The sequence below is a fragment of the Struthio camelus genome, chromosome 2 (assembly GCF_040807025.1).
Source record: "Struthio camelus isolate bStrCam1 chromosome 2, bStrCam1.hap1, whole genome shotgun sequence".
Classification (NCBI taxonomy): domain Eukaryota; kingdom Metazoa; phylum Chordata; class Aves; order Struthioniformes; family Struthionidae; genus Struthio; species Struthio camelus.
In genome coordinates, this window is record NC_090943.1 from 41,678,754 (window position 1) to 41,706,250 (window position 27,497).

The 27,497-nt window shown below is 35.1% G+C and overlaps 1 protein-coding gene across 15 annotated transcripts in view; it reads right to left on the reverse strand.

Annotated features, from left to right (window-relative positions):
- TBC1D5 (TBC1 domain family member 5) overlaps positions 1 to 27,497 on the reverse strand; it is a 328,685-nt gene that overhangs the window by 289,207 nt on the left and 11,981 nt on the right. For 9 of the 15 annotated variants that reach the window (XM_068935353.1, XM_068935344.1, XM_068935340.1 and 6 more), the window contains one exon: positions 13,972 to 14,033. The exons of 1 other annotated variant lie outside the window; for it this stretch is intronic. The gene's annotated coding sequence lies outside the window, so the exon portion shown is untranslated. Of the gene's footprint in view, positions 1 to 9,356; positions 9,392 to 13,971; positions 14,034 to 18,649; positions 18,776 to 27,497 lie in introns of those variants that run through there. 5 more of the 15 variants (XM_068935348.1, XM_068935355.1, XM_068935352.1 and 2 more) reach the window with 3 other exon arrangements.

A 27,497-nucleotide genomic window follows, 5' to 3' on the forward strand; every position in this document is an offset into this window, starting at 1 on the left:
TGTTATTTGGATGGAGCAGATTAGGAAGGTAGTGAAAAATATACTGAAAGCTTACTCTATACCTGTTAAGCTAGAGCATTCAACATTTGCTATGTAGTCTTTCAACCCTCTGCATGAGGTACACCTTTCCTCCAGTAGAGACATGAAAGAGAATCTCAACAGTTTTAAACTGATTAAATTTTAACTTTAACTGATTAACCCTAACTGATGCACTCTTAACTTTTTAAGATTTTTTCAGATGAAAGTCAATTAAATAATGTTTTTAGTTTTTGCACTCCTCTTCCCAAAATGAGCAGAAATAGGTTATTAGAGTTTTTGCAAAACCAGGAGTTCCCTCCTCCCCCCCTCCTTTAGATTACACATGTAAAGTGAGGTTTGAAATCAACGTGGCAAAACACCTTTTTTTTTTCCCCCCTTTTCTTTTTAAAGAAACCGCCAACCTCGAAGCTTTCCAGTAATACATACAGAACTGGATTACATTTTACTGTTTTTTCATTTTTGAAAGACAAATATTTTTAGGGCAGGCCTGGTTTTTGTGTCTCAGAAAAGACGATGGTCAAACTAAAGCTGAATTCAGCTTTAATAAGCTGAATGAGACTTAATGCCTGACAAAGCTACTTTCAGCAAAGTGGCATGAACAAACAGCTGCCTGTCAGTAACCTATACCAGTTCTTTCTCCTTCCATCATTCATCTTGCTTTTCTTTCTCTATCAACAACTATGATCCTTCCAACATTTTGTTCTCTCTTCTATATTTGAAAGTCACTTCATTACTCCTCTTTCTAAATCCTCTCTCCAGTCCTCCAACTACTTTCCTCTGCCTTAAACTCTATTGATCCTTGCTGTGGAGCAACAGGGCCTCTGTGCATTTAACTGGAATTTTAAACAAAGACTTTTGGAAGAAAAATAGTAGGAAAGTTTAACAGGTCAACAGATACTCAAGTCAGTCTCCTGTGCAACTTCAGTACTAGCTTTAACTCAATCCTCAAAACCAGAGGATGAATACTAGTTCATATATTGCAGAAACAGCTTGCTCCAGAAAGAGGAAACGAAGATAGCTTTTCAAGGGTAGGCTAACACTCACATTCACAGCACCCCTCATCCTGTTCCTCAGTAGATCAATAAATAGACCACACCTGAATGTATGTCAATCAAATTCTACATATATCATAGGTTTTACCTCTTTCAAGCATGCAATGAAAAGGAGCTTAAAAATGGGGGAAGGGGTGATTGAGAAAAGTAATTCTCTTTCCAAACTGAGGAAACTTTAGACAAATTTGCCTTTGATAATCGACTGAACAAGCTGCACTGCAAGCATCAAGGGATGGTGTAGGGATATCTAGCAGGTGCTGCAGTTTATCACAAAACCGTCTAAAATAATTGGAAGTGACAACCAGCACTACCACAAATGATTTATTAGTCTTTCACTCAGCTTTTCAGCTTCCTCAGGGCCAGAATAAATAATTTACCAACTCTGTATCTTCCAATCATTAATTCTTCCCTGTGCATCCAAACTACATTTAACTCTGCTGGGTTCAGTGGAATTAAAAACACAATATGAAGACTTCTCCCTGCCCCAGTATAGCATTATCTGACTTTATCTAAAAGTAAAATTGTCAATCAGAATTTATACCTGGTGACAGAAGGATTAGAGCTAGCAACTAACGTTGAGTTACAGAATATCCACAGAATAAAATGAAATTTAAACTGAAGAGGTATCACAATGAAATGTTCCCAGGGGGCTAGGTGTGTTCTCAAGACAAAAAGTACTGATACTATCCGAGGATACTGATTAGCATTGTTTTTCTGATCCATAACCTTAGTTATAGGTTAAATATCTTGCATATCCAGTATGGCAAATGCCAGATGAAGCCTCTGAATAGGAGACATTCAGAAAATAAATGGAAAAAGAAAATGCGGCCAAAATGGAAGGATTAAGCATAATCAGAATGATACCGTAAAAAGACAATACTGTTTGAGGAAATAGATCACTTATTGCAAATACAGTGTAAGATTTACTAAGGCCTTTGTGTTCACGTCATAAAAAGAAATGAAAAAAAAGAGTATTATACAAGGCAGATTTACAAACCAGGAATATAAAATGGCATAAAACCAAAGTACACTTTCAAATTGAAAAGAAGTATATAAGGTACCATATTCCTATTAATTATGTAGCGAAAACACAGAGAAAACAAAATCACACCCTAAATCCATTTTTGATGCAAGCTAGTCTTGTCTCATTAAATCAGCATCTATGATTAAAACCAAGATCATTTTTGGTACATAATGTATTGCATTGTTAGAGCAGCATCTGTTTGTTGCACAGCAACACATTTTTCAGCTTTAAGAAACTGTGCTCATATGGAAGAAACAATCCAGACTTTGAAGATATGAAAATATTTTTACTTCCAAAAGCATTTTGTATTAAAGGGGTTAATAGCATTAATGCGCTAATATTTTGCATTCCAAGAAGAGGCTTCAAGCTGTTGGAAACACACAGAAGAAGAATTTCATGGTACTAACAGCTTTCTTTGCGTCCTATGGGACTGAGACAACTCAAACTTTAAGTGCTTAGAAGAAAAGCTCTGTAAAGCTATGAAGGCTAATCAATAGGGCTTTCACCAAACGATAATACAGTCTGAAATGAAATAAATTGACCATAACAAAAATGCCTTACCCCTTTTCTCCTCATTAATCTCAATATAGAGTAAAGTACAGTATGAACTACAAGTCTGAAATAGCTGATATACAAGTCACAAGTATATTATTACAATACTTGAAACAAGGCAAAAATTTGCCATAAATATAGGCAATGTAAGATGATTTCTATGAAAGTAATTAATTATCCTATGTATTTTCACAAACATTAATTCTCCAGTTCAGTAAGACTGTAAAATCTGTACTCCTGTTTTACTGGACAGCAGTTCTTCAGTTAAAGGATAGATCATCATCTGCTGCAATTGTCCAAGCACAATAAGCTGAATTAAATCTCCCCAAAATTTTCCAAAGAATGTCACTGTTATAAGTGCTGAAAAGATTTTGTTCACCATGACAAGAGATGTCCTAAAATGATGCCAAATCTAACAAAATCTGTAATATTGTAAAATAAAACAAAACTTAAGGAAATTAAATCATGGGCAAGAAGGTATTGATCTCTATGCTTTCCCAGCAGCTGGGGCAAAAAAAAAAACCTTCAAAAACCCATGTCTTGTTAGATACAGAGAATGCATCTTGGGAAGTCTGTTGAAGATAATAACTGAGATCCCAGCAACAAATCACAGAACCAAAAGCCATTTGGCCTGGGAGTCATTTACTTAGATCCATAAGAAAGTACTTCTCATGGTCAAATAAAAATAATTACAAAATACGTTGCCTGCTGCTTGTACAGCCTGGACCTCGGTCTCTAGAGATCAGGAAGAGCTGTGATCCAGGAAGCTGTTTTTTCATTTAACTTTTGAAGCCAACTTATACGGAAATCTTTTTGTACTAGTACATAAATGTTTTGATTTGGACTACACCATTTCCCTTATTAAGGGTCTTGAATGCTAGCACACTGAAAATGAAATTTTATTGCTGTGCAGTTTTCTTTGAAGGTTCAAAACAGTAGCTACGTGTCCTGATTTCACTTCTAAAGTTTGTTTATATTTTTCTGCAAAAGCTTTTCAAACTTATAGTTGGTCATATAAAATCACGGGCCTAAAACAGGGGCTGAAACTATTTTAGTAAGAAAACAGGATTCAGCCCTTGATCTTTTTCTGAAGGAAATACAACTATGATGATTGATAACAATCAGAAACTTCCCAAATGACCTGTGTAAAGATACAAACTTTACTAAAACATTATTAATAAGTATGTCTCACTAAGGCCTTCTTCAAAGGTTAAAAAAAAAAACACAAAAAATTGAGATTAAAAAAAGGGGGTGGGAGAGAGGTAGACCAAGGAGAACAGGTATCAGTTCTAACTTATCAGATTAGCAAGTTTCACTGAAACCTTCACTGCTTCTACAAGAATGTAAAGAAATATTCTGTTTCCTCTCGTTAGGGATACTTGCTATCTCAGCATATGAGAAGCGGACAATATATCTTCACGATTCTATCAGTTATGGGTCTATCAATAATTAATGATGCCTGTTTTTAACAGATGTCCCTAAGAGAGAGCCACGTAAATTTATAATTGAGTTTATCCCCAAACAAGAATCATGTTGGCAAAGGTCAGTTTTGATAAAATATCCTTAATGCAGAGGTTCACGGATTTTCTATCTCTCGGTCACTCTGGGTGCGAGTTTCCACCTCCATCAATCTAGTCGTCTTTCCTCAAATTTTTCATCACAGGCTATTTGCATATCCTGGTAAAACCTTAATATGAAGAAGAAGAAAGGAAAAATTAGTAATTATGTTCAATTTTATTTGCATTAGCTCTGAGTACACTTTTCATCTCCACTTTCCCAAAGTAGGTGAGGCAGAGCAGGGTCACAGAGGGCCTATGCATCAGTGAATTAGGAACCAAACTTCATCTCCTGACTCTCACAGCAGCGCTCCCTGGGGAACGTAGATCTTTATCCACCATTACTATTCTGGCAGAATGCATAGGTTCAAACTCCTAGATTCTCTAGAGAGCCACATTCTAACCTGGGCTATCAAAAGTCTATTTCTGTCCACCACCAACACAGCATAGCAATCGAAGCTGACTGCAATATATGCAAGGTTAGCCAAGGTTATGAATCCTGCTAGGTACTTTTCTACAACAGAACTCCAGACCAGTAGCCTACAACAAATGAGAGAGACTCATTTCACTAAGGAAAACGCTCTCTGATTTCTTCCCCTTCCAAAACCAGTGCTTGCAATTCATTTCCCGCAAAAATAACCACTATAAAAGAATAACCATAAAAATCAATGCAAGCTATTAAAAAAATCAGATAACTTTGTTACCTAATTCACGGTTACAAAGCCAAGTCTGGCCAGGCGCTAGACGCTGAATTGACCTTTGAGTCATCTGGATTAATTGACATAAAGACTTAAAGTCACCTGAAGATTTGTTTAAAAAAAAAAAAAAAAAAGAGGCAGCTCACTCCCAGATGTTTTATCAATGAAAGTCAACCACATCAACTTGGATATACTTAAAAAACCTTGTAAAAATACGCCATTTCCCCCCTTCCCCTTGAAGAAGGTTTCTGTTGTTCATTTTACTTTTAGATTTAACATGCAAGTCACTCAGCTAGTCATTCCAGTAAAGCTATCAATTTGTAAAAGTCTGATTTTGAAGGAAAAACATTTCATTATCACAGATCTTATCATCTGCAGACATTCAGGCCTACCCTTCTGTAAACTCCTCTTTTCTGTGTATGCATAAGAATCATTCCCAAAGACTAAAATGGATTAAATACATTGAGATAAGATAGGAAGCAACATTACATGAGGAAAGAGGTAAAGGAAGTTTATTATTTAGGGGCAGACGCAGGCCTGATTCACGCTCTGAAGAAATGCCCAGAGTTATGGAGTAACCTAGTCTTGTAATGACAAAGACAGCCCGAAAGGAAGCAATCTGACTTCTGATCACATTTTTTTGGCTAACAGGCTGGTAGACACAACCATATGGAAAAAGTAAAGCCTCTTCTACTGACTGAATAGACTGCGTTTGTGTTGTGCCTTTGCTGCCCCTAAATTATTAAGATTAGGGGAACGCTATCCACTTGAAAACAACGCGAGAAAGTTAGAACATTGCATCTTCCAAAGCTTCAAATATCATCAAATATGAGGCCTCTAGCATGCTCTAGTAATCCTAAAAATTCTAAAAGATATTCTATGCTTCTAAATTTTATAAAAGATCACTAAACTTCAATTGTAGTTCTAACAGTAACAACTATATCTTTAAAAAATAAAACTGAAGGTAAAAGACTGAAAAAGACTGATTATCAGACAATCATCAGAGACAAAAAGGAAACCGCTCATCGTAGGACCTCTGGCAATTCCGTCATGCTACCCTCTCCCCCTTTTGCTCTTCCATCCATGTATTTAATCAACTGCTAGAAATTTCTGTGGAATAGGTTGTCGAAAAAAAATACCGAGAATACGCTTTATTGTTTTGCATTTAACTATTCAGCAACAATGACTTCCAGAAGACAGCCTGACCCAACTGATTACAGCATATATCATTAATAGCTTGACTTTATTCTCATTTAGAACATTCTGCTACATAATATTTTCACACTGCTAGTCCACAGAGCAAAATATCTCCCTTTTTGCACGCGTCTGAACACCCTCCCAAGCCTCCACCAACACCTTCACCTTAATTCTTTCAAGTTAAATGAATGGAATTAACTCATTGCAAGATCAGAACCCCAAGAAAGACAGGGCTTTTCCTGTGAAAGTAAATCTTATTTGCCCCTTTTTCCTATAGTGCCGACATATGCCTTGAAGCACAACTGATGAACAATCCTATGCTTAATATCACTCAGGAATTTTAAAAACCATCTCTTTAAAATCACAGCAACAGTGAGTCAGAAAAGAAAAAAAAAAAAAAGATCTTTCAAAAACAGCTGTAGCATGTGAAAGAAATTAGTATGAGTGACTGCAGGGAAAAAATCAGCAATAGTCTTTGAAGAAATCTGTCTCAGGTCACTGAAGAGAAAACAGAGGCAGATGCTAGGCTGCCTAGCCCAGGTCACTGCAGGGAGAACAACAGCTGCCTGGGACATTTAGTTGGTGCTTGAATCTACTGAGCAATTTTTTGTAATAAATGCTTCCTGATTTTAGTATGAAAAAAAATGTTGAAAGCAAGATGAACTTTTTTGGGGTGTAACTATATCAAGTTAAGCCATTTATTTAGTTACAATACTTTCTTTTATACCTAGTTGTACCACCAAGAAAAAGAGTACAAATACTGACTAGGTACACAGATCTACATTTGAAACAGAAAAAAGAATTTCTGAAGTGCTCTACCAAGTTATCAATATTTTAACAGCCCCTTAAAAGCTGTTTCATAGTAGTGCACATACTGTTGGGACCACAGGGTCTACATTCACTCCACATTAGTTGTAGTGTATTTTAAAACATGTTATCTTCCCCCTCAAATGGGGGTCAGAAGAGAAAGCATCCTCTGATCCTCATTTTATCCACTTTTAGCTAAGAGTTACAGGACTCCCTTTTATAACCTACCATATCAAATGTTAGAATTGTCTGACTATAGAGTTGTTGTTCATCCATTCGAGGCTTTTATTAAAATCTCTAGCATCATAACTTCTGGATATGTTATAGAAAACTAAACACACTTTATGAATCCTGGTAAGCAGAAGAAGATTTTTAAGTGAATTTTTCCATGATTCTCCAACTATCCATTTCATGACTCATGCACTCCCTCCAATCATATTACTCATCACTCCTTTTCATGAAGACAAGAAATTATAAATGATTACTATCTTGATTTGTCTGAGCACAGAAAAAGATCTTTAGAATCAATGGACCACTCTACTCAATAGATCAGCTACTTATTCAAAATACGTTTTACTGAAGATGCAGAATATGTCTTCAGATACGCATGTAGTTTTACTAATTGTTCTCAGAATGTGTTATATATGAACACGCATACAATACAGTCATATCTGAAGAAAAAGTCTTAAGAGCAGTACTGTACAATTGAAGGGATTAATGACAAAAGGTATTTTTTCAAGTCATTATATAAATATACTTCTGATTCCCATGTTACTTTTACTTTCCTTCCTAAATAGTACAGGTATTTATTAAAAAGAAGTAGGCATGGCAAAGAAAATACAGAAAATATTTAAAAGTAATAAGTTGTGAATGAAGATGTTTCAGCATGTAACGTGCATTACTTCTTGAAACAAAACGGCACAAATAAGCATAAAATAGCAAAGAGTTGTGTAGTGCAGAAACAAAAACAGTTCTGCACAGAAACAGAGAAAAGTGAGCTTACCTAATAAAATAATAGCAATAGTTTCATTTGTTGGCTGCATATTATGAGAAACGTCAAAGGAAAGCATATACATCAAATTTCCAGATTAGCCATGCACACCAGCTTCAGTCTATCAATAGATATCATAATTCCAAAAGAACTATTTGTTTACCCAAATCAACAAATTATATGAAATTCATATTAATGCCTGTTGTACACAAATTAAGTTTTGCAGCACTAATCTGAATCTGATTTTTTAAATCAAACATTAGAAATAGAATTGTTATAAATATGAAATAATGGAACAATCAGAGATTCCTAGCTTCTTTGAAAGCTATGGTCATCTGGAATATGGCAATTACAAAAAAAAAAATAGAGAGAAATAATATAAACAATAAAAAATGGGAGGATGACAAAGCTCGTTGTGTTTGATATTTTGTCGACTCTTTTCACAACTATCAGGGATGTTTTTAACGTTTGTTGATCCTCACAACAGAGTAGGGAACATGAAATCCAGCTACAATCATATGTCAAATGCAAGAGCCTGGGATAAAGAAAATAGTCTAAAATCGGTGTTTACTAAATATAATGCTGTAAGAGAACATATTCATCCATTTACAGTGCCACTATCAGCTTGTCTAAGTTACGCTAAAACGTCTACAAGATCAGAAGTTCAGCTGAATGGAAAAATAAGTTTTAGTAGATACAAGTCACCACATAAGGCACAGTCTTTTTCACTGAACATCTTGCATCCTCACTGCATTGCCGATAGGACATTAGCGGCACCTTCTGCTCTGCATCTTAAGTATATGATAAGACAGCATACCTAGGTATGGGAGGACAGAGTGTGCTGGTGGTGCTCCAAGCGCATGCTAACTCTACACAAATAAGGGGAAGTTAAACTAGCAGAATTGATTTTTAGCTTCTTTCAGCACTGGGGATAAAATGAAGGAGATGCATGCATGAGACTACGCTATTCTGGCAAGACTTTGCTAGTAAGCTGCATCTGAGGTAGAAGTGTGTCACTAGAATAAATAAGCTGACAAAGTGCTCCTGATGTAGACTTGGCCTAATCCATTAAGACATTTCAGTGAGAAAGAGAATCACTGAAAACTTCCTAGATCAGAAGCAGATAAATTCTATGAGCTACATTTCTAGAGTTGCTGGTCATCTTTTGGATGCTACTCATTTCCTGCAGTTAGCATGCATTAAAGAAACCCAAAAGATCACATAAAGTTTATATAATATTCACTACTATTAGTGAAATATAAACTATTACTGTAATTCTCATAAGGATTTAGCTTCATTGCCAGCAAAACTGGCTGTGTTTCCTTTTCTCAAAAACCCTCAGATATCACAATGGCAGGTGACCTCATAAAAATCGTACAGACAGAAGTGAGAGAAGTAGAAGGGGAGATATTGAAAAAAATCAAAAACATTAAAACGCACCTCACATCATGAATGTCTGAGAACACCTGTTTTGCCTAAAAATATAAGACAATGAAAACAGTGTAAACATAATTAAAGAGCTACACATGTAACTACTAATAAAGCTGCTTACTATTGAAAGACTTTCATAAAACGGGCAGTTGTGGTTCAACTTTCAAGCTAAAATTCATGATGTACTATATGAGTGTTTAACCATGCAACTATATCATCTTCTAATGTTCTTTCAGGTGAAAGATATTTACATCTACTACACAGTGAGGGATACATATATAAATGTAAAAAAAATATGCTGCTGTAAAGAACAGAATATTTTAATAGTGAAATAGGATGATTCATCTCTCCTGTTGCTCACAGATGTCAAAAACAAAACAGTCTGGGCTTCCCAAAACCCCACTGTTGCTACCAACATTATGCCTGGAAGTTCCTGTCATCACAGTCCTGCTTCCCTTTGTTACGCTATTTGCCCTCAAACTCATATCTTTCTCCAACTATTATCTCCCTATAGGATCCTTAGTTCGAGACAAGAACTGTTTACTCCTTTTTCACTATGATATAGAATGTAATCTGGACCTAGTGTGGCAATTCCTACTGGATCTATCTTTTCCTTCCTGCAGACATTCTCTTTCTTGGCAGTCCTGCAAAGATGTTTTTGTAGAACAAGGAATTACTGTTAGTTTCAGGTATTTTTTAAGTTATGGTCTTACTACGAACTCCAATTTATCTGCCTTTTTTTTTTTTTTTAAATAATGCTTGTCATTTCTTTCTGAAACATCATGCTTTTGTAAGCGTCAGCTCTGATCATTCCTACATCTTATAACATATACTTCCAAAATGCATTGCAAATCAGCTCTCCTACAAAGTGAAACAGAACTATTAAGCTCTTGAATAGTCATTTTACAAATCTAATGCATTTAGTTACAAATACTAGAGTATTTCTCTAGTATTTCCTCCACAAGGCTTTCTTAATACTTGTAAAGCTTGATTTGAGAGTGCTGATCCCTATTCTGTGAAGTGAGCTAGTGTCATTAGGATGACACAATCAGGCCTTATTGTCGTAAGAAGCAGCATCATTTAGTATCAATGGAAAACTGCTATTGATTCAAACTCCTCCTTGCTTCATGGGTGAAATAACAGGCTCCTACACTCCGACTAGCGTACCAATAGAGAACAGAGGCAAGAAAAATACCAAAAATGGATGCATTAAAGATACAACAGGAAATATATGACTCATGAGATGTAAATTCTTTTATCTGTATGGAATAAATTGAAGAAGAGCTTAATATGGCTTCTATGATTTCTATGGAGTTAGATTAGAACAGAAATATACCTACCAATAATACACCAGATTTAGGCCACCCAACCAGCATCTCCTAACTGCTCAGCAACCTCTGTGAAACAAGTAAGCTTCATTTTCACTATCTAACACATGACTATTCACATTTTAAAAATGACTCTTTTTTTAGCATCCTGGTTGGCTGTTTCAGCATAAGACCAGGAACTGATTGAGTCCACAGTCTAAATTATCCTTTCACATTACTGGCAGGATCTCTTTAAATTGGAGCTAAAACACAGTCTATCAACATGGAGATGTTTGCTCTTCTTTTTCTACTTCTGAAAAAGAGCAATTTTCAACCAAAAATCTGTATTTTTCTTCTTATAAAGATATGGAAGAAAAACATAGTTATGGTCATGCAATATTAATATAAACAACACTTTGCACATAAATAGTTCTCTTTCCAAAACTTGAAGTGTCCTTAAGCACCTTCATGAACTAAAAAAAACCAAAAACCTAAAATATAACTTATATTGCCTAATTGCACCCAAATTTTAAGATACTTTTGAACACTGTTGTAGCACCTAAGTTAGCATGCTAGAATTCTCCAGTCCATTACTTAAAATGTGAACAAAGTAACATACAAGTCATTAAAAAATCATTTCAAGACAACTTCTTTTTAAAAATACAACAGTGTATGGAACAGAGCTATTTTCATACCCGATCCAGGAAATGGATGAGGTGTGAAAGAAATCTCTTGTTTAATGTGACCTTTGGCTGTACTTTCACTTGTCATCATTATAAAGTAGCTGCTTTCACTGCCAACACATAAGCTGTGTTATATTACCCTATAACAGTAGTAGCATGTACTTCAGGAAGCGCTTCATACTCTTGAGAATCTGGTGGCAGAACGTATTGACAGCACTTACCTTTGTAACCACATGTAACAGGCCCTACTGAACAATAAGGTCTCGTTTATGATAAAGAAAATAAGAGTGACTGTACAAAAATTCATAGATCGTGTCACATAAACCAGTATACGCTCAGGAACTCACTTGGAGTTCTCGGTTTCAGTCAAAACATTCAAATAAAGAGAAATGTAAATTTCAGATTAAAATTCTGCCCCAAATGATGATAATATTCAGGGCTTTGTTACAGTGCACAGACCAGAAATACTGCATCGTTAGGATCTGCAACATACTTGACTTTTCTAAACATATGTAATTAAGAAAATATTTCTGAAAAGCATATGAATTTGAAATTCGAGGAGGATTAATGGAACAAATATGATAAATCTACATTTTTTGCAATGGTAGCAAGCTGCAGAATAAAAATCAGTAGCTATCGTTATCTAAAGCTGTTCATCTAATGCTGTAGAGAGAAAAACCATTGATACATACTGTACACACATTTTTATCCATGTATATAAATCAAAGGAAACAGCTTCCTTTAAGGCAAGCATATGAAGATACTAAAGCAAGATACAAATTAAATATTCATACATTCAATATTTCAAAATAAGGAATTTGGATATACACATGCATAATTTAAGTTCTATAGTGAAACCTGTCTACAGAGGCCATTTCTACTGTATTTCAACAGCACTGAAACTTGAAACGTACAATGCTGCCTTTCCATGCTGTGTTAAAACTTTAAAGTATATAGTAATTCATTTCAGGCACTAAACATAGAATAAAGGCCATGTTATGCACACGGCACTTTTCCACAGGAACTATTGCTTTGCCCTATTCATTAAAGCTCCTTCAGCACTATGAAACCATGCTGCCAGTCACAGCACTTTCCTGCAAGGTGGCTTCAGACTGCAGAGGAGTTACTCACTGGAAACAGAAGTTAAGTAGGTAACTTCAGATAAGAGGTTCATAGTTTCTGAAAAACACACCAGTGAAAATTTACTCTGAGTCAAATTCTAATCTGAGGTTCCTGTTTCAAACTCCATGGAGGTGGTGCTCATGTAGGAAGCCCGAATTTGACCCCTTACACTGTTTTTATACATTTACTCAAGCCTCTTCCGAGAAAAAGACTAGATTTCAGATCTTTTTAATTGGCAGAAGACCGCAATGCAACAACAGGCTTTGCAACAATGTGCTGTGCAGTAAGAATGATTCTTCATGAATGCAGAACACTAGTTTACATATAACAACACAGCGATGCTAAATTTTTGGAGCTTATAAATTCCTATGCATACAAAAAAACAGCGAGGAAAAAAATGCAACCCATCTTTCACTCCGACACCTATCTCCTTCTACATGTATCTAGAGACACCATCATTTCTCCCCATATATTTAAAACTTTAATAGTAAGACGGAACTCTCCATAAGAATTATTAATACGATTCTATTATTTTCTTATTAGCGGAAGTTAAATACATTAGTTCATTTATGAAGAGGCTCATTAAAAAGCATGCTTTTTATTTTGACAAAAATATCTGTAGTAAACTTTAAGAATAACTAAAGAGTAATTAGCAATGGGAAAATAGAACAACTCTGTTCAATGGGAAAATAGAACAACTCTGTTTCTATACATTGCACAGTAAACATTTATCTTTGTTCCTTAAAGGTCACTTATTTGAGCTTGACACACCTATGAAATAATAGAAGCAAAAGCTAAATAAGTAGAAAAGCAATATTAAGCAATATGAAACTAAACAAAATTAGTATTTACATGGTAAATTACTTTATTGAAAATCAACTATGGATTCTGCAAAGAATATACTTTTGCCTTAGAGCTAGTACTTTAATTTTCAAGAACCAAGAAAGAAAAAAAAAAAAAATCAAAACTAGTCAGTAACAATGCAGCGTAGAAAAGCAATAAACTCAAAATTAAGTTATAAATAATTTAAAGCATGTCATGAAGATGTATTAATAATTCATCAGATAAATAATTTACTAAATAATCAAATAAATAAATAATGAAATACATAAATAAATCAGCAAATAAATAATTCTGCAAAATAACCTAAACAATAAGTCACTAAAACAAATGACAAACCTGCAAAACTACAATGATTTTCTAAATTCTGATAGTTTTAAATAAACAAATGTATATAAACTAGATCAATCTTTGGTGGATAGAGAAGTATTTTTCACTGCTATTGGTAAATTCCTGATTACACTGCACAAGGATACAATTTTAGATTTTACAAGACTGCAGTTTTTTTTCCTTGTAAATTATTAACACAATTGCTACAATACATCCTGCTCTGTATTTTACATGTAATCCCTTTACGTAGCTCATTTTTCCCCCCTAAAATGAAAATCTCTTCACAACACTCTTAAACCCTTCTCCCTCCTCCCCCTTCCCCCCTGCCAGTGCAGTACTTACAATACTGCAATAGCCTTCTTGGTGGTTCTCTTACTATCTTCTGCAAACCTTCAGAAGTTTTGCTGCAGGGAGAAAACAAGTAGAGTAACCTTAATTATTACAGATGGTATCTCATTCATTAGCGGATGACAACATTTTATTTGAAAGCACAAGAAAAGCTGTTTTATAATTCTACAAAGCAACTTAATGTGAAACAACCCTTATAGTTTGCAGACTACCAAAAGTTTTTAGAAGTCTTTGGTGGAATGAGTTCAAGCAGACTGAGGCCTGTTTCTTGTATTTAAGCTGACACACAATCTGTGCAAACTGGCACTAATTCAGATGTAAAGACGAACCACGAGAAGGACAAAATACTTGGCCGACATCTAATGTTATCCTTGATTTTCAAAGTTCATAGTCCTTGAAAGAATACGAGACCATTTAATATCCACTATCTAAGTACATTCACAATTTAATTAGAACATTGCACTCCAAAGCCAACACTGACACCACAAAGGTCAAAACTCACTGATCTCCTGAAGCAGTTTACGTTCTCTATTTATTTTAATGAATAATAATGACAGTCATCACAGTTTTCTTCAAAGTGGTATTCTGTAAATATAGTATTTAAAGAAACGTGTCAGAAGTGTAATCGTGTTATCAATTTTAATCTGTACTGTCTAAAACGAGGCTCATTTTCTTCCTTCCATAACACACATTACAGGAAAGAGTGGGATGCAGTTTTACAAGCCACTCACTGATACAGATTCTTGATCTCTGTACAGGCCTGTAAAACTGAATGAATGCCTCAAACCTAAGTTACTATACAATTAAATGTTGTATATGTACATGGTTTTTGCCATTCGGTTCAAAGGAAGTCAGTAAGCAGTGTTCTTCCTGCTGGTAAGATCTCAAATGGGCATGGTTTTATTGTATTTCACCATTTAAAAGTATAAAATACAATTTACTCTTAAAAATAACTTGGCGCATTTTATTTAACAAGTCTCAAATTCTCTTCAGGGATTATAATAAGGAAACACTTTGCTTTAATCATAAATTTTATATTTATCTTGGCTAAACACCCTCCTTTGGATAGACTGCCATGTTTCGTCAAGAAAAATCAACACAGCGGAAATGAAGTACTTGTTCTGTTGTGTGGTCATTCAAAAGAGTATGTAGAAGTAATGTAAATGTGCACCAGCGCTGCTGATAATTTCACGCTCTCATACACTCGTTTCAATTTGCTTTAAAAAGGACTATTCCTCCTGGCTAAATATAGTCATCATGAAAAAGCATAACCCCCTTTTGAGCTAATAACATTGCAAGCCCCAAAACACAACAGTACCAAAAAACTTACATAACATTTTAAGGAATCTGAGAGACTTCTTTCTCAGAAGAGATTTTTCTGAAGTGGGACAAATGAGACCACATTTTTTGCTATGATATTCTCTTTTACTACCGAGATCTCTGTTTTGAGGAGGATACTTCATTCCTGCCTGCAACCCCCCAAACACAAATCACAGATATCCCACATCCTTCTTTTTTAAAGTAATGGATCCTTGAAAAAGCACTATATACTTTTCCCACATTAAAAGATTTTAAGGATTACTGGGACATACAATGGCTCAGGAATGATCCTGAAGTTGGGGAATTGGACTTTCTGTAGAAAGTACCACTAAGTCATAGATCACCTTCACTTATCTCCAGTGTGGCAGCCTCTGGTAGCAAAGTGATGTTTCACTAATGAGTTACAGTAGAGCTAAAAGTGTAATTACGGTCACCAATGTCTTAAAATATATATTTTTACCTTTTAAAATCTTCCTTGTTTTTAATTACAGTAATGTTTAATTTTGGCTTTTCGTGTATGGTTCCAGAATCGACCTCCTCACAGTGACGCTTGTTTGTCAATTAGAGGCCCACTGTTCTCTGCTCAAACAGACAGGCGGGTTATTTATAGAAGGGACACCTCAAGCAGAAGGCAATACAGCCAGTGACCTGAGAAACAGACACCTTTTTCTCTTCCACAATCAAACGCAAATTCCACCCTCGATACAAGGCAAAGCACAGAAACTGTCCTTTCCTCAGTTCTGCCCGCTTGTTCTCTTCTCCCTACGTCGACAAACATAATATAGTATATGCCTTTACTCAACAGAGCATGGAAAACATTGGTCAATGGAAGTCTAAAGCCAAATACAGTGCCATTCTAGTGCATTTCACAGACCAAGCATACCAGAAACAGAGTAGCTGGGTGAGTGCGGTACCGTACGCAGGCTGAGAAGCACACTGCTAGAAAAAGGAGGCCGTGTTGCTGCTCGTACTCAAGCTAATTTGGGTAATAAGGCAAGGAACTGCAGCATACCATATACGTACGTACCAAGGACTAACTTCAAATCTTTACAATGGCAAAATTATAAATAAGGCTCATAGGAAAAAGCATTGAGCAATAAGACCTCCTGCTACCCTCTCTACCCTTTAACGCTGCCATCAATAGTGAATTTCTTAGTCTGCAGGTACTAATTAGATCAAAGGAGGGACAAACATAAGATCAAAGGAGGGACAAAGCATAAACCTGTAGTCCAATGACAGTTAAGGCCTAAACTGGGAGAGCACTTACTTGTGGAATAAGACTTGATCTCATCTTTTTGAGAGTAAGATGGAATAGTCATTCTATTTTATATGACTGTCCTGAAAGAACAGCCCAGCATTAATTCTGTATGACTGTGATTGCAGACTCTGTCAACTTATAAAGTAGTCCTTCAAGTGCAGATTTGTGCAATTCATAATTTGGAATTTGATGCTTCAATAATTAGGGCATGTGAAATAAACATATAATTGGAAAGAATCCATTCTTTAGCCATGTAAAGAAATAACTGATTCCTCTGTTACCATCACAAAAAGTATTAATGCTTTGGCCTTAAAACCTTCTTTACTGCAGAAAGCATATTACTTGAGAAATAAGGCTCTTAACTTTAGGGCTATACTCTATCATGTGTGTGACATTTGAGAACTTATTAAGAATCAAGAGGCACAACATTAAGGTTCTTCACAAAAGGGGAAAGAACCTTTAGTAGCAAAATGCAAATATGAAAGAATTATAAATTAATTATTTGCCTAGTCCCAGTTATTTAAGCAGTATTAATGTTTCATCATTTCTATTTAATAGAAAATGCAATGTTTAAGTAATGTGGTAATTGTATTTTTAAACACAATAGAACCGTATCTTTAATTGGAAAATCAGATTTTGCTACCAAAATAAAGATCTCAGAGTTGGGAATAGTTCCAGGTTACCATATTATGGAGAAGTCTATGGTGAATACTGCATATCAATCTGACAAAGGGTTAATTGTGAAAAATGTTACGAGTTTTATCTTTTTATAAATCAAGAGGTTAGTAAAAAGGTAGGCTTGCTGTTGATCATTAGAATACAAAACTATCTGTTGAAATCAATTAACATGCATATCTGATGACTGATTGTATAAATATGAAAGTCAAATAATTGTAATCGTTAACCATGGCTTCAGGTCATACGAGTTGTCAGCTCAGAAAAACTAGAGGAGAAGGAGGTTGATTTGCATATATTTAATGTGGCATGCTGTACATGTGGGAATTTGAGATAAACCTTTGCTAGTAATCTGCTTGTTTTTATCTAAAAATCGACTAGGAAATGTGGATCAACAGCCAAGTGAGCTCTGTGTTGTATTGATAGCAGCTGATTCAGTACTTTGGAATTTGACATTTTACTATATGTTTTAATATGTTAAAACTGTTATTTTACTAAGAGACAGTTGGAAGAAGCTGGTTAAAGAATTTATTCAAGAAATATTCAAAGTTCTTGCCAAAAGCATGCTCAAAACTATACTGTAACTGTTTATAAGACTTGATTACTTTTAAAATTGTTAGTTAGACTTAAGCAATATATATCACAAGCACTTTTATTCCTTTTTATGATGAAAAAAATCAGTAATAGAGATAAAATAAAAAATTTAAAGGAATACTGTCCGAAGTCACAAAAGTGTCTTTCTAAGTGAAGTGGACCAAACAGATAATTTTTAATTTAACTAATGAATTGTAATAAATAGAGGGGAAGAAAGCATGGCGAAGTGAGGCTTCTGGCCTTGAAAGGAATTGCATACTATTTAAGTTTTTTTTCCATGTGTAATGCAGAATATTTCACGCAACTCGCAGCGGTTCAAAGAATCCTTGGATTTTGCGGCACAGTTAGGAATTGGAACCTTACAGTACCAATACTATTGTTAAGTACATGTCTGTTTACCGTCTCTTTGCCCCTATTTTTCTGCTTCTGAACATTTAAAAACATTTTTTTCCTATCCTAAATTTTGAAATAGTTATCTCTTCTGAAGCTTCCTGTGGTTACAATGCATTTCATGAGTTCTCAAGTGGAAGAAGCAAACAGCTTTTTGTAAAGCAACAGCTGCCCCATTCCCTTATCAGTATATTTTATTACAGATATAGATATTTTAACTTCTGCAGAATACAGTTTTTCTATTTGATATAAATAACTTAATGAGGTACTATGTCTATTTATTGTTTAACCAGGTGAGCACCATAAACCCCAAACTCCGTTACTAATCTCTTTTTGGTTGTCTATGCCAATTAATTTCAAGTGAAAAGTATCCTTTACGAGATTTTAAGATACATACTCCAGAACAAAAAACAGTACAGACATTAGAGCACTCACCTCAGATATATAATGCATATAATGCTGATTCACGTTCCTGTATCACAGACAGAGGAACTTTAAAGCTGTGTTACTGCGATCTTGAGCAGGCACCTTAACCACTAAAATACTCTGGATTTAACTGATATTTCTGTTTTTTTCAAAAGGTCCTAATTTCACACTGAACATACTGAGAAAGCTATTAACTGTATAACAGGATTCTGTTGCCCCTTTTTTTTTTTTCTTTCATTTAATATCAGGCACTTGGCAAACACTGATAATACAAATAAATTCAATCATTCCCTTATTGCCGAGAACTCTTGGTGTTCAAAAGGTCTTGATTTCATGCTGAACCTAATGAGAAAGTTTCGGAGCTAGCAGAACAGGGAACCCATCTCACCTGAATCTCTCAGTTTTAGCTCCACAGATATCAAAGCAAAGAGTCTGTGGCTCATTACAATGCAGTGCTACAAAATAGCCTCCACCTTGGAGACAGACTATAGTGTTTTTAGTTGTCAACTGAGGAGATGCAAGGTTGAAGTACAGATTTTAAAGCCACGTGCAAAACTTCAATATAAATAACTGTAACAAAATAGCAGTAAATAAAAAGTAAGATAAATACATGGAGATGCAGACCTATGCTGGATGTATATACTAGCTATGTAACAATCTAATAAACTTCTCTTCCATCTTGACAGTATTAGAAATTACAGGCCTGGTCACTTCAGCAATGGAGAAAAACAAGTACAGTTTAAAAACTGCATAAGTACGAGCTGACTAAGCCAAAGCAGGGCTCATCTGACTCACAGGTATACCATACCCATTTACTTTAATTCTGATATCAACATTTTGCCTGAATTTAGATTAAGGGAAAACAAATTAAGAAAAGAAAATACTTTTGTTTACAACTCCCAATTTAAAAAAAAAAATGTTAATCCACCACTCATCATAAAGAAGTTCAAAGACTAGGGTGACAGAGCATTGGAACAGGTTGCCCAGAGAGGTAGTGGAGTCTCCTTCGCTGGAGATATTCAAAACCCGTCTGGATGTGATCCTGGGCAATATGCTCTAGGTGACCCTGCTTGAGCAGGGAGGTTGGACTAGACGATCTCCAGAGGTCCCTTCCAACCTAAACCATTCTGTGATTCTGTGACTAGAAGTAGCATGTGACTAATAACATCCACTGTATTTATTCAAAATCAAGAGGAGAAAAAAAAACAGAAAGCAAACTGCTGACACCTGATGATGACTTCTATGTGGAAAACTGAGATTTCCATAAATTCCAGACACAGTTAAAGCTTAAATTAAGGCTATGAGTAGAAAGAATACCAATTAAATGCATTCTGGGAAATGAGAAAATAGTGTAACTGGAAAAAAATAAAGATCCATGAGAAAATAACACAAGTTCAAGTGTAAGACAAACAGGAGTTATTATGATGAGTTCAGTGACAGATGCTACTGTCCAGACTGTCATGGACAGTTTAGATAACTGAAGTAAGGGGATCATGACAGAGGGAACTGAAAAAAAAAAAAAACAGTCCAGAAGCTCTACTATATAAGTGGCTTAGTATCCAACTCTGACAGCATAATCTTGGTCACAACAATGAAATTGAGATCAATGACTTACAGAACACTGTTCACTACATAACATCTTACTGTGCAACAGGGGTGATTTGCACCATTTAAAAAGCTGAAAATAAATACGGAAATGGATAATAAATTTAACACAAAAGGCACTACATGTTTGTTTAACTCCTTGCTGTAGGTGAATTCAGTGCAACTACAAGAACATCACTTCAGTAAATGTTAAAAATATTACATATTATAGAAGGAATATTATCTTCGACTTTGAGTTTTCAATCATAAGTTTCCATTTTCCTCTCTCCTCAGAAGAAACTGAAAGGAGCTGGGGTTGGAGCACATTTTGTTACTGATATTATTTACACTATCAGTTCTGAAAAGAGCAAAACATTTATCAGACACTACTATTCAGAGGAAAATATAAGGGCATTTAATGGAATTGAACTACAAATTACAGAACTTGAACAAAATCTCAAGGCTCTTAAAAACCAGAGAGAGAGGAAAAAGGTGAAAACTGGATCAACATAAGCTCAACCAGGTAAAGGCTACTTTGTGGTTGTATGCTAAGAAACGGAAAGCAGAAGAAACCTCATCTGAATGTTAGTCTTTTAGCCGTGCCAGAAATCCACCAAGCTGACACCAGACTACATTGAGTCCCCCTGTGCTTGACTGATACCTTTCCTAGGTGTTAGCTATCTCTACCCTAAAGTGCTCCAGTTTGACTAAAAAAATCAAGGGTAACGGTTTTCCATTGTCATTGATGTAGAAAACGCGGCCTTAATAGGGCTCAGTTGACTCCATAGCAAAAACATGTAATGATTTCATAACTCACTGCATAATATCAACACAGAAAAAATGCATTATCTAGCAGCTGGACAAGTTCCATTTGGCCACACAAACCCCAGCAGTGGTGCAAGGCATGAGAAGAGAATGCCAAAAAGGAGACCAGAGGGAGAAGGAAAGAAGCATTGCTCCTTTTTACAGCAAGATGATCTAAACCCACACATAGGTCAACCTAAAACAATTACAAAACCATACTCATAAGCTGTTTTTGAAATAGAAATCCTTACAAAATATAGACAACTTCCAGGATGTTTTACTTCTTCCAACATCAGCTACTTTTTGCATTCCCTAGATCTCACTGCACTCTACAATGGTGGCTAAATTACACTCCATTTATTAACTCCATTTATTATTTAATCTGAAAAACAGATTAATAAGAGCAGTAACAGTTCATACAAAACTGACCCACTGCTTTGATGCTCCCTATCTCTGATTGGGCACATAAACGCTCTCTCTCTCAAATACCTCTTCCCATCTGTGAAGACTCCTGCTGCGATTGCTAATGTCAATGTCACTGGGGGAATTATTGCTGGTGGCATACAAATGGACAAAATACGGAAACATCAGATGCTAAAAAAAATGAGAGGGTGTGCAGTTTCTCTTAGAACAAGTGAACATTTCACATAGTATAATCAGGTTAGTGAATGCAAACTGCAGCAGAAAACTGCTGTAAATTTCAGTCGTATTACGAGACAGATGAATTTAGGGAAGAGGATGTAAGCATCATCAATGACGAACAAAATTGCCGTGTTTTACTTTAAACACACTTCAATTCAATGTTTTAACTTAAAATATTTAAGAATTACTTTACTTTGTACGCTTTACATCTTTTGGCACCTGAAGCTGGACATCCAAGCATCAAGAACGCTGAATTATATTAACATTGTACTAACTATAGCAGTTCAATTTCAACAAGTTCAATTTTCGGGGTTTTTGCATACTGCTGAATAAATGACTCTGGAGTTAGCTTACTTTTCTTAGAGGCATTATATAAGATTATTCCTTAGTCTCCTCCTCTTTCATTTAGGACACCTCTTAAGATAATCTGTTAATGTTTTGGATATGTCATTCATCATCCATTATTACTGGTGTCATAAATCACAAAAATGGAACAAAGCACGGGACTATACACTTTTTCCATATTCATCAATAAAATGACCACCTCCGTTAGCAAGCAGTGTACAAAAAAAGAGTTGGTTTATCCACTAGAGTGAAAGTGATAACATTTTTTGAATACCTTAAACCCTAAAACAGATCATCAGATTTATACGATATGCTACTAGTGAAGAAGGAATTAGCACTTTACCTTCAAACATAAAAGGACAGACACCTAGTCTGCCAAAGACAAAAGTACGTTAGAAATTGCTATGCCCTCCAAGTTACTCTAGTGAATTAGAAGGCTGATAAATACTAGTCTTTCATAAAAACATGGATTAATAATATAAAATGCAGTTCTTTTGCCAGTGTACAACAAAACAGTAAAAGAGGAGGAAAAATTCAACTAATAGAAATTTAAATGGGGGCATTGTATCTCAAAGTTTCTCATGTTATTTCTGAGAAGACAAGTTACCTAAACTTGTCTTGGAAAACAGGAAAAAAGTAGTACTTTGCCAACTTTTTTTTTTTTTTTTAAATTAAGATGACCTAAACATAAGGGAGATTGGAAAATATGATTTTGAAGATTTCAGAAGATTTTCAAGATCGTATTCACTAACGGGCATCCTCATCAGTTGTATGTTATATAACAGCATACATACAGGTGTCATATATTAAAAAAAAGTATCACAAGGAAGACAATTATTATTATGAGACCATTAACTATCAGTTTTTAAAAGTATATAATGTCTGCATTAAATTACATTTTTAACTTAAGTTTGAATATTTAAAAATTCACTTTTTCTTATTTTAGGCAACAAGTCAGTTGATATGCTTTGCACACATTCATTGTTTACATTCCTTTAAATAAAAGGAAAACTGTCATTAAAGTAAAGGAATGTTTTACACAAAATAATACCGCTCCACTAATCTCTTTCGAACTGTTATATGAAAAAGTTTGAGCTAGGTCTAGTAATGCATTAATGGGATCAGATACTGAAGAATTTTAAGTTCTCATAATGAAAGAAGAAAAAGACTCCACATGTTAGATCTAAATTGGATAAAATGCTTAAAATTAGGAAGTATATATCTAATTTCTACAAGGGGAAGAATTAGCTGTTATTTTTTCTTTTAATGGCATTACAGATTAGGTATTTGGGGCTCCAACAATGGAGTCGAAAATTTTCCCAACTAAATACAACTGCTTTTCACATTGTGCCAACTCCAGATCAGGAGTGCTGTTCATTTCCCTAAGGACCCTCACTCCTTCCTATGCAGAATCATCACTATTTGGGGTAATAACTGATGTTTAACAAAATATACTTTTTCAAAGTAAATTCAACTAAACATATAGAAAGGTGTATTTTCCTTATACTTTGTTAAATTATGTTTATTTACTGAAACAGTTTGGTGAAGCGTGTATGATATTCATCTATAGTTAAAATTACCAGTGGAATGGAAAAATAAAATGACTGGCATGCCAATCGTGGCTTTTTGTAGTCCTCAGTTTCATCAGTTTCTGACAATGATCATGACACTTGTTATTCAGTTTTTAAGTTTTTTACAATCAAAAAAAGCCTTGTCATTACATGACCAAAAACAGGCAGTATTCCCTTGTATTCAGATATCTACAGTTAGAGCATTCACACAAAATTGGAAGAACTAATCCCTTCTGCGCTTGAGAGCAGCTATTTAATCTCTCTCTCCCTCTCTCTTGTCTCTGCTTCACTTTGTATAGAATGTGTATTGGCAGTGCAACAGAGTGAGATTTACTCTTTTCCCTGATGATTAAGGTATTCACCTTGCACGTAGGTTCCCTGAAGTCCCACATTTATAGCCTCAGGGAATATCTAATTTATATGACAGGAAGGTGTATTAGACAGAAGACAGTAAGCATGTCATACCCAAAATTTCCAGCAGTGGTCTACTACAAGATAAAATCGCAAGCTAAAATGTAACATGTTTTCTAATCCCAGAAATCACACCAAAGTTAAAGCTTGGCTTCTCAACAACATACTACCCTCTAAACTGTGCCAAGTGCCTGCTCACAGGTGGGCACATATTTTAAACCCCATGTATTAGAACGTAAGCCTGGGTACGGGAATGTGGTAACACATGTGAATGGAGGGGAGAAATGAAAAAAACTGGCAGGCTAAAAGCACAGCAAAAGTTTAAAAAAAAAAAAGGTATATTTTTGGAAGGGTGGTAGAAGTGGGAAAGGGAAGACAACAAGGTAGAGAAGAGAGAGATGCACAGGAGTATGAGATCTACTAATCTGTTCTTTATGTTGTTGACTGGAAGTACATGTGGATTTGCAACTATCTAACACATTTATGAGTGGGAAAAAGGCCAGGCAGGAAGTTTCCAATACAGTGACTACAAAACAGAGTTTGAACGTGCAAGACTAGAAAGAAGACAGAGGAAGCAGTACTTTCTGGAGCAGGTAGACAGGAAGTGGTAGAGGGCAGAAGCTGATATCATCAGGACTGAAAACATACACCTTCACATGGGGCAGTGAGACTCATTTCCCTGACACAATTATTACCAGTAAAGTCTACAGTTATGGAGTTTACTACAGCTACATGATTTAATAACTATTAAATCAATATTATTAAATTCGGAATCCATTAGAAACATACTACAAATCGTCTCAAAGAAATAGGGCTTGTTTATTCCTCATAACAGCATCAGTGAGTCAAAGAGTTGATCTTAAACAACAAAAGCATGATAGAAGAAAATGCTGCCAGCACTGTCAGACACACGGAAGAAAAAGTCAAGGCTCAAATGATTGTGCTGATCTTTGACTGAAACTATAAAACAAGTCAGTCTCTTCAAAACCAAACATAAAACCACAGCTAACAATAAAAAAAAATCCTTTAGCTTTTTTCCACAGTGATTTTTTTGATGCCATAAACTTTGGATATTCTTGATCACAGTAGAAAGGCATTAACAAGGCAAAGGTACAGAGCTATGCCCATGAACAGCTACGGGACTGTTTTCCCTGACTAATCTTACTTTTCCTACCATCACCTAAATGCCAGTATTAATCCTTACTATTAATAGGTAGTTTAAAGCTTTAACCAGCTATAGAATTTTTTCTTCTACTACTACCGAAATCTGAACAATTGCTCAGATTTGTTCACTAACTAAACTCCAAGTTATCCATATTTTATTTCTCACATGGAAATTTGATTGCTATCCACAAGACTTCAGGATAAAACACTTCACTGACACAGACCAGAATCTAAAATTCATCCTGTTAAAAACGTAATAGCCTTAAAACACAATATTTCAAGTTCTTATTCAAATAAAATTAATTAAAAATGTCCATATTTTCTGTTCAGAAGTTACCTTTAGTCATCCTTCCCGAACTCCCAACTCTTGGCATCACCTCTCATGCCTACATAATTCTGCCCATCCTTACCTCACAAACAATTTTATTTTAAAAAAGCCTACATTCACTAAATCTCTTTCAATGTGTTTTACAGTATATTTACAAGATTTCTGCTGTTACTCATTAAAAACCAGATCCACCAATGTTTACTTTTAAAATTTAGATACGGCTATTTGAAATAAAATTTTAACCCATATCAAGTAAACTAATGTCAACATTAGTTGCACCATAATCATTATAGAACAATAACAGCAGAAATAATCAATTAATGAACAGAAAGCGGTGTAGAAACATGGACAGAGAATAGCTGCGCTGGCCCACAACCTTTTCTTCCCACTTCTCAGCTCCAGTAAATTTATCTTGTTTATAATTATACTGGTCATTTCAAGTTTAGTTAGATGTAGGTCTTTCCATCACTGAAGTCAGCAGTCAAGTCACTCATGACTGAGTATAGACCAATTTTCCCTTCCTGGAACAAACTGTGAGCAGCCTGAAGCCTAAGATTTCAACATTTGACTTCATGAACTAAGTGCTTACTCAGCAGAAATCCAGAAGGTAATGCATCATTTCACTTAACCATACTAGCACCTTATTATCCATTTTACATAAGAATCCATAATGATAACAAGTGTATTGTTTGACATGCAGCAAAAACATATGGGCAACCAACAGATATTTCGTTTGACCCTTGTCAGATCAATTAATTTCCTTAACAGAGACAAATGCCTTTAGAACAGCAAATCAAGACAACAAAGAAATCCTCTCAAAAGCTGGAAAAAGCCAAAGAATATATGCTGTAAGGAAATGAACTATGTTTAAAAATAAACTGCACTGAAATAACTCTCCAGACTATTGTTCAAACTGTTTTCAGTAATGTACAGTATCACATGCAATACTTCACAGTAAACTAATTTCATGAAATCATATGCTTGTCAGAAAGAGATGGCATTATTTTATTTATTATTTATAGGCTACCTTTCCAGAGTGCATGCCATTACAACTAACCATTTCATTTTAACCTTAAATTTCTACATGCAATGCTACAAGTAATGCTTATTAAAAAAAGAAAAAGATAGCTTGACTAATGAAATCAGCTAAAGGCCAAAATCTAAACATGAAGCAAAGTCTAACACAAGCAGCAGGAATAATGCCCATGTAAGTTTTATACGCTGTACTTTCCAATCTTCTGTACTTTTATAGAAATACATCAACCCTAGAAAATGTAATCTTAATGTTCTTTAACATTTTTGATTATGAGAGATCACCTTCAGGATCAAAAGAGGCACATCATGAATACCAATTTCACATGATCTTAAATGTAAACAGATTTTGCTGCAGCTCAGCTCAATTTTCTAGTCTCATGACAAGATAACGTGAAGATTGCATCATTCAAGGTTTACTAAGATGGTTGTACTGTTAGTCTGGGTCACCATTCTATAACCCTAGTTAGTCATTCGCCCTCTTTTATTCCACAAATGAGAACTAGAGACTCTTAAAACAAAAATTTTCAATTTCTTGGCTGTAAAATATATAAAGTGAGCAAACTTAAGAACTACAATTGAAACACAGAGTAAAAGTTCTTAATAAAATCAAGTCAAATTCACTTTTACTCCTCCATACTTCATAACTTTATTGTGCTTCCATAGTGTGAGTCTAAGAATGAACCATTTCACCTGGTCTAATAAAAGAGCAGCTGCCATAACATGGTCTTTATCCACTTTATGCACAAATCAGTCATCAAGGGTCGTAACGCCTTAATTGTCCAACAAGGTGTCTATAAAGTTTCTAAAGTTTAGTAAATACAGTCTGTCTCAGTCTGTCTGCATGGGAAAGCTCTGGTGGACTAAGGTAGCACTAACAGCGTGCGGGAAGAACACCCAAATGATGAGCTATCACAGAATAGTGATTTTTCCTTGTACACGCATTCTAATACTGTACTAGGAATGACAGCTCTTT